An 11,438-nucleotide genomic window follows, 5' to 3' on the forward strand; every position below is an offset into this window, starting at 1 on the left:
AAAAAAAAAAAAAAAAAAAAAAAAAAAAAAAAAAAAAAAAAAAAACTTGAATACCCATGGACATCTCCTGCCAATGATTTCTGAAGTGTTTTTGAATCCCCTCTTGATAGAATCTCCTTTGTATAGCCTTCAATTTAAATATATAACTTGGGATCTGGAGGCATATCATGGTGATATTACAGATTTGGTTCCAGACTGCCGAAATAAAGTATACATCACAATAAAGTGAATCACAAATGTTTTGGTTTCCCAGTACATATAAAAGTTATATTTACACTATACTATTGTGGATAAAATGTGCAATAGCATATGTCTAAAAAAAACCAATCTGCATACCTTAACTTAAAAATACTTTATTTCTAAAAAATGCTAATGATCATCTTAGGCCTCAGCAAGTCATAATCTTGCTGGTAGAAGGTCTTGACTCAATATGAAAGGCCGTTGACTGATCCAGTGGTGATTGATGAAGTCTGGGGTGGCTGTGGCAATTTCTTAAAATAAGACAAGGAAGTTTAAGCAGCATCAATGACTCTTTCTTTTACAAAAGGTTTCTTTGTAGCATATGATGCTGTTTGAGAGCATTGTACTCACAGAACTTTTTTCAAAATTTGAGTCATCCTCTCAAACCCTACTGCTACTTTATCAACTAAGTTTATGTAATACTTGAAATCCTTTGTTGTCATTTCAACAATATCCACAGAATTTTTACCAGGAGTAGATTCCATTTCAAGAAGCCACTTTCTTGTTGACGGTCATACCACCCTAACTGTGCCCAATCTCATCTGATCTTGGAAGAAACCACTTTTTTTTATTGATCCATAAGAAGCAACTCCTTATCCATTCAAGTTTTATCATGAGATTGCAGAAACTCAATCACATCTTCAGGTTCCATTTCCAATTCTAGTTCTCTTGCTGTTTCCACCCCATCTGGAGTTACTCCCTCCCCCACTGAAGTCTTGAACCCCCTCAAAGTCATCCACAACAGCTGGAATCAACTTCTTCCAAACTCCTGTTAATGTTGACATTTTGACCTCCTCCCATGAATCATGAATGTTGCTTTTGTAAAAAAAAAAAAAAAAAAAATTGTTTTTAATTTTTGTGGGTATACAGTAGGTGTATATATTTATGGGGTATACAAGATATTTTAATAGATGATGTGTAAAAATCACAGCAAGGTAAATACAGTATTCATCACCTCAAGCATTTATCCTTTGTGTTACAAACAATCCAATTATACTCTTCTATTTATTTAAAAATGTATGATTAAACTATTATTGGATATATTCACCATGTTGTTCTATCAAATACTAGATCTTATCCTTTCTATTTTTATTAACCATCCTCGTCACCCCTGCAGCCCCCAGGTACCCTCCCAAGCTCTGGTAACCATCTTTCTACTCTCTATCTCCATGAGTTCAGCTATTTTAATTTTTAACTCCCACACATTAAGTGGAAAACATGTTAAATGACAGTGGCGAAAGTGGACATCCTGTTGTGTTCCAGATCTTAGAGTATTCAGTATTCAATCTTGGCAGGTTGTATGTGTCTAGGAAATCATCCATTTCTTCTTGGTTTTCCAATTTATTGGCATATAGTTGCTCATAATAGCCTCTAATGATCCTTTAAATTTCTGCGGTATTGGTTGCAATGTCTCCTTTTTCATCTTATTCAGTATGATGCTAGCTGTGGGTCTGCCATATATGGCTTTTACTATGTTGAGTTATGCTTCTTCTATGCTCAGTTTTTTTAGGGTTTTTACCAGGAAACGTTGAATGGTATCAAATGTTTTTCAGCATCAATAGAAATGATCACATAACTTTTGTCTTTCACTCTGTTGATCTGATGTACACACCGATTGGTTTGAAAATGTTCAACCATCATTGCATCCCTGGGATAAATTCCACTTGGTCACGATAAATGATCTCTTTATAGCACAGTTAAATTCAGTTTGCCAGTATTTTAATGAACATTTTTACATCAATGTTCATCAGATATATTGTTCTATAATTTTTTTCTTTTTTTTTTTTTTTTGGTGTGTCTTTGTCTGGTTTTGTTATCAGGGTAACAGCCTCGTAGAATGAATTCAGAAGTATTCCCTCCTCCTCTATTTTTCAGAATAGATTGAGTAGGATTGGTATTAATTCTTCTTTAAATGTTTGGTAAAATTCAGCAGTGAAGCCATCAGGTCCTGGGCTTCTTTGCTGGGAGACTTTTTATTACAGCTTCAATCTTGTTACTTGCTATTGGTCTGCTTTTGGATTTCTTCATGGTTCAATCTTGGCAGGTTGTATGTGTCTAGGAAATCATCCATTTCTTCTTGGTTTTCCAATTTATTGGCATATAGTTGCTCATAATAGCGCTGATGATCCTTTAAATTTCTGTAGTATTGGTTGCAATGTCTCCTTTTTCATTTAGATCTTCTCTTTTCTTCTTAGTCTGGCTAATGGTTTGTCAATTTTGTTTATCTTTTCAAAAAATAAACTTTGCATTTTGTTGATCTTTTGTATTGTTTTCTTCATTTCCATTTCATTTATTTCTGCTTTAAGCTCTGTTATTTCTTCCACTAACTTTGAGTTTGGTTTGCTCTTGCTTTTCTAATTCTTTAAGATGCATTGTTAGGTTGTTTATTTGAAGTTTTTCTTTTTTGATGTAGGTGTTTGAATCTATAAACTTCCATCTCAGTACTGCTTTCACTCTATCCCGTAGGTTTTGGTATATTGTGTTTCCATTATCATTTGTTTCAAGAAATTTTTCTATTTCCTTTTTAATCTCTTCATTTACTCACTAGTCATTCAGAAACATATTGTTTAACTTCTATGTGTTTGTATAGTTTCCAAAATTCCTTTTGCTATTGATTTCTAGCTTCATTTATTATGATCAGAGAAGATACTTGATATAGTTTCACTTTTGTTGGAATGTTTTAAGACTTGTTTTGTGACCTAACATACGGTCTATCCTTGAGAATGATCCATGTGCTGGGGAGAAGAATGTGTATTTTGTAGCTGTTAGATGAATGTTCTGTAAATATCTATTAGGTACATTTGGTCTTTAGTGCAGATTAACTCTAGTGTTTTTTTTGTTGATTTTCTGTCTGGATACTCTGTCCAATGTTAAAAGTAGGGTGTTGAAGACTGCAGCTATTATTGTATTTGGGTCTATGTCTCTCTTTAGCTCCAATAATATTTGCTTTAGATATCTGGATACATGAGTGTATATAGTGACAGAAACCCAAGGAAAAAAAGTAAATGTATATTATTATTATTATTTGAGACACAGTCTCACTCTGTCACCCAGGCTGGAGTGCAGTGGTGTGATCTTGGCTCATTGTAACGTCCACCTCCCTGATTCAAGCAATTCTCCCACTTCAGCCTCCCAAGTAGCTGGAACTGCAGGAGTGCACCACCATGACTGGCTAATTTTTTTGTATTTTTAGTAGAGATGGGGTTTCACCATGTTGACCAGGCTGGTCTCGAACATATAAATGTATATTATATATTTATCTGGGTGGTCCAGTGTTGGGTGTATATATATTTACAAATGTTATAACCTCTGCTATATCCTCTGGTTGAATTAACCTCTTTTTCATCATATAATGACCTTCTTTGTGTCTTTTTATAGTTTTTGTCTTGAAACTGATTTTGTCTGATTTAAGTATAGCTATTCCTGCCCTTTTTGCTTTCCATTTGCATAGAATATCTTTTTCCATCCCTTTATTTTCAGTCTATGGGTGTCTTTATAGATGAAGTGTGCTTCCTGTAGGCAACAGGTCATTGGGTCTTATGATTTTCAATCCATTCAGTTACTCAATGTCTTCTGAGTTTCGTTCATTTATATTAACTGTTGTTATTGATAAGTAAGGACTTACTACTGCCATTTTATTATTTGTTTTTTCTGGTTGTTTATATGGTCTTCTCTCCCTTCTTTCCTTCCTGTCTTCCTTTCAATGAAAGTGATTTCACTGTTGGTATGTTTTAATTTGTTGCTTTTTATTTTTTGTGTATCCACTGAATGTTTTCAGATTTGAGGTTACCATGATGCTTTCAAATAATATCCTGATACACATTATTTTAAACTGATGACAACTTAATACTGATTGTACAAATCAGCAAACTAACAAATAAGCAAAACGGAAATGAGTAAAAACTCTACACTTTAATTTTGTCAGCTCACTGCAACCTTTGCCTCCACGATTCAAGCAATTCTCGTGCCTCAGCCTCCTGAGTAGCTGGGACTAGGGGCGCATGCCACTCCACCTGGTTAATTTTTATAACTTTATTAGAGACAGGGTTTCACCATGTTGACCAGGCTGGTCTCAAACTCCTGGCCTCAAGTGTTCCCCCCACCTTGGCTTTCTAAAGTGCTGGGATTACAGGTGTGAGCCACTATGCCCAGCCATGTTGTTTCTTATTTATATCTTATCATACTTGTCTATATATTGAAAAGTTGTCATAGTTATTATTGATCAGCTCATCTTTTCATCTTTCTACTTAAGATATAGTTTATACAGGCCGGGTGCGGTGGCTCACGCCTGTAATCTCAACACTCTGGGAGGCCGAGGGGGGTGGATCGTGAGGTCAGGAGATGGAGACCATTCTGGCTAACACGGTGAAACCCTGTCTGTACTAAAAAAATACAAAAAATTAGCCAGGCGTGGTGGCAGGCGCCTGTAGTCCCAGCTACTTGGGAGGCTGAGGCAGGAGAATGGTGTGAACCTGAGAGGCGGAGCTTGCAGTGAGCCAAGATCGCGCCACTGCACTCCAGCCTGGGTGGCAGAGTGAGACTCTGTTTCAAAAAAAAAGATACAGTTTATACAACACAATTGCAATGTTATAATATTCTGTGCTTTTCTGTGTGTTTACTATTACCAGTGAGTTCTGCACCTTCACATGCTTTCCTATTGCTCATTAACATTCTTTTCTTTCAGATTGAAAAACTCCGTTTAGTATTTCTTGTAGGTCAGGTCTGATGTTAATGAAATCCCTTAGCTTTTGTTTGTTTGAAAAAGTCTATTTCTCCTTCATGATTGAAAGATGTTTTCACTGGGTATACTATTCTAGGGTAAAAGGATTTTTTCTTCAGCACCTTAAAAATATCACTTCACTTTCTCCTGTTCGGTAAGGTTTCCACTGAAGAGGCTGCTGCCAGATGTACTGAAGCTCCATTTTATGTTGTTACTTTTCTCTTGCTGCTTTTAGGATCTTTCTTTATTTTTGACCTTTGAGAGTTTAATTATTAAATGCCTTGAGGTAATCTTCTTCGGGTTAAATCTACTTGGTGTTCTATAACCTTCTTGTACTTGGATATTGACATCTTTCCCTAGGTTTGGCAAGTTCTCTGTTATCCCTTTGAATGAACTTTTTATCCCCATCTCTCTTTCTACCTCCTTTTGAAGGCCAATAAGTCTTAGATTTGCCCTTTTGAGGCTATTTTCTAGATCCCGTAGGCATATTTCATTGTTTTTTATTCTTCTTCATTTGTCTCCTCTGACTGTGTAGCTTCCTTCAAGCTCATGAATTCTTTCCTCTGCTTGATCAATTCTGCTATTAAGAGGCTCTGATGCATTCTTCAGCATGTCAATTACATTTTTCAACTTCAGAATGTCTGCTTGATTCCTTTTAATTATTTCAATTTCTTTGTTAAATTTATCTGATATGATTCTGAATTCATTCTGTGTTATCTTACACAGCTCTGTCACCCAGGCCGGAGCGCAGTGGTGCAATCTCAGCTCACTGCAACCTCCACCTCCTGGGTTCAAACAATTCTCATGCTTCAGTCTCCTGAGCAGCTTGGATTACACACATGTGCCACCATGCCTGGCTAATTTTTGTATTTTTAGTAGAGACAGGGTTTCTACATGTTGGCCGGGCTGGTCTCAAACTCCTGACCTCAGGTGATCCACCCACCTCAGCCTCCCAAAGTTCTGCAGTGTGAGCCACTGCACCCAGCCCAAAAGAGTTATTTCGAATTATCTCTCTGAAAGGTCGCATATACCTGTCTCTCCAGGATTGGTCCCTGGTATGTTATTTATTGGTGTTTGTTGGGTTAGGTCATGTTTTCCTGGATGGTCTTGATGCTTGCAGATGTTTGCTGGTGTCTTGGTATTGAAGAATTAGGTATTTATTGTAGTTGTAGTCATGACTTGTTTGTATTTACCCTTCTTGGGAAGGTTTTCCAGGTACTCCAAGGAACTTGGGTGTTGTGATCTAAGTTCTTAGTCACTGCAATCAAATCTGCATTAGGGGCCACTCCAAGCCCACTAACACTGTGGTTCTTGCAGACTGATAGAGGAACTACCTTGGTGGTCTTGGATAAGACCTGGAAGAATTATCTAGATTACCAGGCAGAGATTCTTGTTCTCTTTCCTTATTTTCTCCCAAACAGGCAGAGTCTCTTTTTCTGTGCTGAATTGCCTGGTGCTGGGGGGAGGAGAGTTACAAATATCCCTGTGGATCCTCTACCACTACTGGGACTGTACTGGATTAGGCCTGAAGCCAGCACAGCACTGGATCTCTCCCAAGGCCCCCTGTAACCACTACTTGGCTACTGCCTATGTTTGCTCAATGTCCTAGAACTCTACAATCAGCAGGTGACGAAGCCACACAGGCTTGTGCTCTTTTCAGGGCAGTGAGCTCCCCCTGGCCCCAGGTGGTCCAGCGATGCCAGGGCTTGGAGTTGGAAACATTAGAAATCTACGTGGTACTCTGTTCTACTGTGGAAAAGCTGGTACCGAAACCATAAGAAAAAGTCCTTTCCACTCTTCCCTTCCCTGTCCCAGGCTGAGAAGTCCCTCCCCACATCCACCGCCACAACAGAACCATGCGAATGCTGCCAGGCCATTGCTGATGTTTACATTAGGCCCAAGGGCTCTTCAACTCAGCTTGTGGTAAATGCTGCCAGGCCTGGAACTTACCCTTCAGGGCAGTGGGCTCCCCTCTGGCCCAAGGTAGATCCAGAAATGCCACTGGAGAGCCAAGGCCTGGAATTGAGCATCCCTGGGGCCTCTTTGGTGCTCTTCCCTATTGTTGCTATGCTGGTTCCTAAGTTACAAGACAAAGTCCCTTTTGTTCTTGCCTCCTTTTTCATAAGCAGAAGAGGACTCTTCTTATAGCCACCACAGCTGTGAAAGTGCTAGGTCATACCTGAAGCCAGCATGTCTCTGAATCTGACCCAAGGCCCACAGTGTGTACTACCTGGTTACACTGCTGATTATTCAGGGCCCATGGGCTCTTTAGTCAGCTGGCGATGGGTCCTGCCACGACTAGCTCCTTTCCTTCAATGCAGCAGGTTCTCTTCTGGCCAAGGGTGTGTCTAGTAATGTCTGGAAACCAGGGCATGGAATGAAGCCTTCATGACTCTGCCTAGTGCCCTTTCTTACTGTAATTGAGTTGGTATCTAAGTTGCAAAACAAAGTCCTCTTTACTCTTTCCTCTTTTCTCAAGCAGAAGGAAGGGGTATCTTTTGGAGCTGCAAGCTGTGTTGCCTGGGGTTGGGGGAGGATTGGCACAACTCTTTTAGCTGTCTTGCTGGTGTGTCACTGGGTCATGTGCCCCCAAGTCCACTGGCTCCAAGCCCAGTTCAGCATTGGGCCCCGCCTAGGAGTGTAGTACTTGTGGCCTAAACAGCCTTTCAAATTTATGTAGGACCCCAGAGCATTTTAGTCCATGGTGGCAAGTGGTTGTCAAAACTCAGATTCTGTCAGCTGGGATGGGAGCTTCCCGTTTGGCTAGGTCTTGTCTAAATGCTCCCTCCATGGGCATCAGCTGAGTTCTGCCTGGTGTTGGCAACACTGAGCTCCAATGCAATGCAGAGCAATTGCTGGGCTCTCCCTCCTTGACGTGCACAGATTCTCTCTCTGTGCCGTGTGGCTGTCGCTGGGGCATAGAAAAGAAGAAGTGGTGTGGGCAACTCAAAGCTGTGTTTCCTACCCTCTTCATTGCCTCTTTCTGCAGTATGAAGTTAAAACCAGGTAATGTGATTGCTCATCTGATTTTTTATTCTTATGAAGGCACTTTCTTATATAGGTAGTTGTTACATTTGGTGGTCCTGCAGGGAGAACAATCAGTAGAGAACTCTATTCGGCCATTTTGCTCTGCTTCCTCAGGTCAAATCATGGATGTTCTTATTGCCATCTGAAATGATGAATCCTTTCTACGGGGCTCTCCATTTACTTTGCCCAGATCCATCACAGGAATCACTATCTATGGCAGTTATAGCCTCACAAAGTGTATTTCTTAAATAATAAGACTTGGAAGTTGAAATTATTCCTTGATCCATGGGCTACAGGATAGATACCATGCTAGCAGGCATGAAAACAACATTAGTCTTGTACATCTCCATCTCCATCAGATATCCAGGGAGACTATGTGCATTATCAAGAAGTGGTAATACTTTGAAAGAAAGCCTTTCTTTTCTGAGCAGTGGGTCTCAAAAGTGGGCTTAAAATTTTGGTGAAAACTGTACTATAAACAGATATGATGCCCTTGGGGTTTTGTTGTTCTATTTATAGAGCACAGGCAGATTTAGCATAATTCTTTTTTTTTTTTTTTTTTTTTTTTTGGGGGGGGGATGGAGTCTTGCTCTGTCGCCCAGGCTAGAGTGCAATGGCCGGATCTCAGCTCACTGCAAGCTCCACCTCCCGGGTTTACGCCATTCTCCTGCCTCAGCCTCCCGAGTAGCTGGGATTACAGGTGCCTGCCACCTCGCCCGGATAGTTTTTTTGTATTTTTTTTAGTAGAGAGATTTAGCATAATTCTTGAAGGCCTTAGGATTTTCAGAATGGTAAATGAACACTGACTTTAACTTTAAGTCACTCAGCTCCATTTGCCCCTAAGAAGAGAGTCAGCCTTTTCTCTGAAGCTTTCGAGCCAGGTATTGACTTCTTTTAAGCTATAAAAGTTCTCAATGGCAACTTCTTCCAGCATAGGGCTGTTTGATCTACCTCCAGCCTGGGCAACAAGAGCAAAACTCTGTCAGGAAGGGGAGAGGAGGGGAGGGGAGAAGGAAGGACGGATACAAGGAAAGACGTAAAGAAAGAGAGAGGGAAGGAAGGAAAGAGGAAGAAACGAAAAGGAGAGAGGGAGGGAGAGTAGCCACCTCCCTCAATGATCTTAGCTAGATCTTCTGCATAACTTACTGCAGCTTCTACATCAGCACTTGCTGCTTTACCTTGCACTTTTATGTTACAGAGATGGTTTCTTTCCCTAAAACTCATGAACCAACCTCTGCTCACTTCCAACTTCTCTTCTGCAGTTACTTCTCCTCTCTCAGCCTTCACATAGTTAAAGGGAGTTAGGACCTTGCGCTGGGTTAGGCTTTGGCTTAAGGGAATGTTGTGGCTGGTTGGATCTTCTATTCAGACCACTCAAAGTTTCTCTGTACCAGCAATAAGGACATTTTGCTTTCTTCTCATCCATGCATTTACTGGAGTATCACTTTTCATTTCCTTTCAGAACTTTTCCTTTGCATTCACAACCTGGCTGTTTGGCACAAGAGGCCTAGCTTTTGGGTTATTCCAGCTTTTGACATGTCTTCCTCACTAAGCTTAGTCATTTCTAGCTTTTGATTTAAAGTGAGAGACATGAGATTTTTTTCAATTGAACACTTAGAGGCCACTGTATTAATTGGCCTGATTTCAATATTGCTGTGTCTCAGCAAATAAGGAGGCCAGAGGAGAAGGAGAGAGATTGGGAACATTGTTTGTTGGTGGAGCAATCAGAACACATGCTACTTTTATGAATTAAGTTTGCTGACTTCTAAGGGCATAGTGTGTGGTGCCACTAATTACAATATTATCATCAAAGATCGCAGTGATTGTAGATCACTATAACAAATATAACAGTAAAGAAAAAGTTTGGAATATTGTGAGAATTACCAAAATTATGCAGACATAGGAAGAAAGCACATGCTGTTGGAAAAAATGGTGCTGGTAGACTTGTTCTATGCAGCATTGCCACAATCTTCAATTTGTAAAACAAAAACAAAAACAAAAAAAACCCGAGAAACAAAAAGCAAACCATAGTGTCTGTGAAACACACTAAAACAAAGTTCAATAGAATGAGGTTTGCCCGTATTTCATTTGCTTTCACATAATCTGAGAAATTGCAAGTCCTTCTGATAAAGTACGATTGCTTGAAGAATATTTCTGCCATCTACTTATCATTTTATTGATTAAAAAAATTTTTTTTCCTAAATTGAAGTTTAATCACTGCATTGATCTTCTTTACTTTAGAGTGACTTCATAAACCTCCATCTTATCCTTTCTTTTTGTCCTGAATTGTTGATCACACTGATGAAATATTTTTAAAAACAGACACCTAAATTTAACTTTCATTTTCAAACACTATAGAGTTGCTACATTCTGTGATCTATACTTATAATGTAACAGTTGAGAAGATCTGTTGCTGTTACCATTCAATTTAAAACAATGCACTGAATGCATTTTCTGCAGGATCAGACATTTCGTTAAGTCACTAAAAAAAAGATTATGTACCCCGTCTTTTAGGGGAATGATTTAAAAAAAAAATTCATATAGCAATATTTGAATGAGTTGACAATAGTTTTTACAATATTTTGACCAATTACCAGTTTTGCAATTTGTATAACCAGCTGTTGTTTTTAGATTCCAGCTAGTTTTGTGTATAAATAGAGTATTTCACGTGCCTTTTCTCCTCCCTTTATGTGTCTTTACACGGTAGAAATGTTTCCAAAGGCAATGGCAATTAGTGGTGCTGTCTGAGGCTAACTTCCCAGGCAATTTAGGCAAACAAGATTTTAGCCTGAATTTTCCAGGTAATTGCCTTGTTTTGCTGCTAAGGGCAGTTTGGGGAAGAGTAGCAGGATTAGACTAAAACACATTTTTTAAATCCACACACTCAGTAGCAGCATGTGTTTGTAACTGTCATGTATTTTGGGAGAAAAAAAAGTGATGCCCCATGGCAACAGTATTTGGCTGAAAGACCAAACCATCTAGGTTAATTAAATATGCAACATTTCTGCTAATATTCCTAAACATATTCAATTGTTACACCACTGGAAAGGTTTTCCATTTTTCACACCAATTTCTACCCCCCCAACTTGAGCATCAGATTTGTATATGGATTAAAAAAAAAATACATAATAACACCACCACCAAAAACCAACTGTTTCAGACGCACAGTATACCAACCCATTAAACAAATCAGTGTGGCAAAAATATAGCCTGTAGATACAGGCAACCCGGATATTTATTGACTTTGAAAAGTTATTAAATTTCCAGAAGCCTCAGTCTTCCCATCTGAAAAGGGGCAATAATAAATATTTTCATGAGCTGGTGTTAATGCCAACTGAGATAACACCAATATAGTCACAGCCCCTCATAAATGCCCATTCCTGCTTTGCAGAAGTTTTCTCTAATTATTTTATTTTATTTTATTTTATTTTATTTTATTTTATTTTATTTT

General features: G+C 39.0%; 1 protein-coding gene across 1 annotated transcript in view; it reads right to left on the bottom strand.

Moving 5' to 3' along the window:
• The window catches only part of SYNE1 (spectrin repeat containing nuclear envelope protein 1), a 524,167-nt gene that overhangs the window by 67,761 nt on the left and 444,968 nt on the right, over positions 1 to 11,438 (bottom strand). The gene's annotated exons all lie outside the window — the stretch shown is intronic.

The sequence above is a fragment of the Piliocolobus tephrosceles genome, chromosome 5, assembly GCF_002776525.5.
Source record: "Piliocolobus tephrosceles isolate RC106 chromosome 5, ASM277652v3, whole genome shotgun sequence".
NCBI lineage: Eukaryota > Metazoa > Chordata > Mammalia > Primates > Cercopithecidae > Piliocolobus > Piliocolobus tephrosceles.